At 37.6% G+C, this 4,150-nt stretch overlaps 1 protein-coding gene and 1 pseudogene across 15 annotated transcripts in view; one reads left to right on the plus strand and one right to left on the minus strand.

Annotated features, from left to right (window-relative positions):
- Positions 1 to 4,150, minus strand: part of MAGI1 (membrane associated guanylate kinase, WW and PDZ domain containing 1) — a 570,532-nt gene that overhangs the window by 403,571 nt on the left and 162,811 nt on the right. The gene's annotated exons all lie outside the window — the stretch shown is intronic.
- Positions 3,847 to 3,965, plus strand: LOC111738662 (annotated as a pseudogene).

Genomic DNA, 4,150 nt, shown 5'->3' on the forward strand with positions numbered 1-4,150 from the left:
AGCAGACCTAGAATTTAAATGCAGTGTTATCTGTTCCCATAGTCCTTACTGCTATGCCCTATATGCTTTACCTTGATGACCACGATGCTCACTAACCCTAACATATTTGCATAAAAATGGAAGAGTTCTAAGGAGTGTTTAAACCCCATTAATAAATGGCAGTTATGCCAAAATTCTCCTTTGCTGGCAAACCTAATAAGTCAAAGTGCAGTTGTACTGGACACATAAAAGGTGCTCAAACGTTTGCTGATTTATTAGTTTAAAGGGTCAATTGACCTTGGGTAGCTCTGAAGTACTAAATGTTCTTCCCTTGTAGAAGCACAAAAGAGAGAACAAGAGGATAAGAAATATCCAAAGGTAATGGCCAGCCTCAACAAAGAGAAAAAAGTCAAAAGAAATCCACTTTCCTTAATCACGTGTCTCTGGGTTACTAAAAGTGTGGTGAATATGAGAACTGCATGTTATCCTGAATGAAATTTCAAGTTGAAGAAAACCAAATAGGAAACATATGGGAGAGTTAAAGAGGTCGGCCAAGCGAAGTGAAGTGATCTAGAATGTTTTATACCCTGCGTTGGTTTTGGACACTCTTAATTAAGATGCTCAGATTGACGTCCTATGGACTGAGAATCCACTTCAGCACTTGTGTACATTTACTACTCGCCCCATGGACCCATCATTGCTTACCTCACCATAACACAACACTTACAGAGAGCTGGCAGACAATCTTTAATTAAAATGAATCGAAAATAACTTGAGGCACAGTTTACACAAAGAAAATGACTGCTTTTTTGGTAGCGTTAACAAACTTATGTTGTATCTACTTTTCTTTTTTGTGTGTTTTCCTTCTAAGCTGAGAGTATTTACTGAAGGCAAGAAATTGATCTTAAATTTATTAAGAGAGGGAAAATTCTGTGGGGGGCAAGGGGAATGGGGCGTGGAAGAATGGCAGCAGCGTAGCTTAGTGGTTAAAAGCTTGGATGCTGAACCCAGATAGTCCTGAGTTGGAGCCCTGCCACCTGCAAACTGAAAGCTCTTGGTTGAGTTACTTAACTTTTCTTAGCTTCAGGTTCCCCAGCTTCAAACAGAGAAGACTTCCTGCTGTGGTAGACATCAGAGCAGCTCACCAAAGATTTCTGTGCCCCTGCTTTTGGGGACATGCAAGGGTAACACTTCCCAGCCTCCGCTTTGATAGATGGGTGGGGCTGTGTGATTAGTTCTGGCCAATAAGTTGTATGCAGAAGTGAGGTATGTCACGTCCAGTCCAAACACAGAACTGCAGATTCAAGACTAACCAAAGCTTCCTTTTTCCTTTTGCATGGCAATCATTAATGTTGGGAGGTGGCCTCCCTATCAACATTAGTGACTATGATGAGCAGGCCTCCCTCCCTACTCAGTAACATATTTGATGCACATATATCCTGAGCTAAAAAACAAACCCCTTTTTTTTATAACACTGGAATTTGGGGAGTGTTTGATCTGTCACTGCAGACAATACAGACTGACAAACTACTTCATAAGCTGGCTATAAGGAATAAATGAAATAATGCTGCTAAGATGTTTGTAAGTATTCAATAAATGTATTTTCTCTTTTTTTTCTTTCTTTTCCATATTTTTTTTTTCGGTAAGCATTTCTCCTAGACTGGTATAACATGGCTAGTACCCCAGGCATACACTGAAGGTATATTTTTTTTCTTCAATCTTAATAGAGATGAATTTAACCAAACTAAAACATAAATCGATAAACGTTTTCTCCTTTCCAGGTTCCATGGATGATTTGATGTTGATATTTGGGAACTATAAAATTTAACCCAAGGAAACCAGCTCTACCTCTCAGGATTCAACTTCAAACTAGAGAATTTCTCTGCAATGCAGATGAATAAATTAGTTTATCAATTTGGTACAAAGCATGACTATACACCTAAAATTAATTATCAGTTATGCTCTATTATGGTTGAGGACCATACCAAGTTTTTCCACTAAAAAGGTGATATTAGAAGTGAAGCAAAATATCATCAGCCAAACTCATTAGGCTACTTTGTTTCTTTGTAAAAATAATGCTAATTTAAATTAACTACTGGGGGAATGTTCTAAGATTTTGAACCAATGTTTCATCGTGCTCTCAATTACAATAAATGTAGTCCCTTCCTACTTCCAATATGCAATGCAGATGACCAACTAGCCCCATGTTGCCTGAGACTTACCAGTTTTAGCACTAAAAGTCCTGCAAACCTGGGAAACCACTCAGTCTCAGGCAAACCAGACAGTCTAAGACTATTTCAGTTTTAAGAAAGTCTGCATCCCAGGAGTGCTGTCAACTCAGGACAAACCAAGATGGTTGGTCAACTCTATTGCAAAGACAGCATTCAAGCATAAAATAAGCAAGACACACCTTTCTTGAGTGTAAGATACAATTGGAGATGTGTGTGTGTGGGGTGGGGGGAATAACATTACATCATCTCAAAGAATTTTACATTAAAACTAATATATGTAATAGAATATTATATAAACTCTGGGTGAACTTTAGAAAAAAAACTCAAGTAGTCAAAGTAATGTTAAGCTTTTTAACCTCTGTTTTTACAGGGGCACACAGTGGAGAAGATTGATAGGCGAGACTATAGAAAAAAGGCCACAGACACAGAAAAACCTAGGGTACAATGTTCACCTCTCCCTAACTTGCTACATGACCTCAGACCAGTCATTTAATCTCTCTAGGCCTCAATTATGTTTCCTCTATTTTAAAACACTCCTCATTAGAAGGCATGGACTTTGCTTTGGTCACTACTGTCTGCCAGAGACCTCTGCAGTGTTTTACTAAATGAGCGGCTAAATCTTTAAGCCAGGGATAAAATTAATACCCATGTGAGGATAGATGACACTATCAAAGATCATATATGTGGAAGTGCTTTGCAGATAATAAAGGCTGTAGGAAAGTGATTTCTATTATTTCTGCAATGCTTTTTATCATCTTATTTTCTCCCATTCAGCGACTTATGGATATTGTGCTGTTGCATTATTTGGATTTTGATGAGTAATAGTGATAGAGTGTGAACTTACAAACTAAAGTCAAAGAAAATCTGTTAGACTAAATTATACATACAGTAAATCTCTCCTTATCCTAGAGTTCGCTTTCCACAGTTTCTGTTACCCACAGTCACGGTCCAAAAACATTAAAAGAAAATTTTCAGAAATAAGCAATTCATGTTTTAAATTGCATGCTGTTCTGAGTAGTGTGATGAAATCTCAAGACATCGTGCTCCATTCCGCCCAAGATTTTAATCACCCCTTTGCCCAGCATCTCTACGTTCTTACGAACTCTTTCCATTAGTCTCTTCGTAGCTGACTAGGTTATCAAATCAACTGTCACATATCACAGCTCTTGTGTTCAAGTAACTCTTACTCTACTTCACAATGGCCCAAAGTACAAGATCAGTGATGACTGGGACGTGCCGAAGAGAAGCCATAAGTACTTCCCCTGAAGTAAAAAGGTGAGTGCAATACAGGAAGATATTTTGAGAGAGACCACATTCATATAAATTATTACACTATGTTGTCATAATTGTACTATTTTATTATTGTTCTTAATCCTTTACTGTGTCTAATTTATAAGTTAAATTTTATCATAGGTATGTATGTATGGGAAAAAAAACATAGTATATTAGGATTCTGAAGTTTCAGGCTTCCACTGGGGGATTTGGAATGTAGCCCCTATCGATAAAGGGGGACTACTATATTAACTTAAGTGGCCACATGTATTTGGAAACATTTTCTAAAATATATTATATTGGCAGAAATCAAATATTTATACTCAGCAATATCAAATAACGTTTAATCAAAAAAGTCTGAAGAGTCCACAGCCATGCCACTCTGAACAAGCCTGATCTCATCTGGTCTCAGAAGCTGAGCAGGGTCAGGCCTGGTTAGTACTTGGATGGGAGACCACCTAGGAATACCAGGTGCTATTGGCATAAAAAATAAATTAAAAAATAACGAAATAAGGGATTGTAAGCTGACAAGGTCCTTGCAATCTGTGCGGTCAACCAAGGGTTGCCCCACCTAAAAAAATAAATTAAATAAATTAAATAAATAAATAAAGTCTGAAGACATATGCAACATAAGGAGGAAGAGACCAAACAATATGACCTATGAGAGG

Source organism: Pteropus vampyrus, unplaced genomic scaffold (genome assembly GCF_000151845.1).
Source record: "Pteropus vampyrus isolate Shadow unplaced genomic scaffold, Pvam_2.0 Scaffold41, whole genome shotgun sequence".
NCBI classification, from domain to species: Eukaryota; Metazoa; Chordata; class Mammalia; order Chiroptera; family Pteropodidae; genus Pteropus; species Pteropus vampyrus.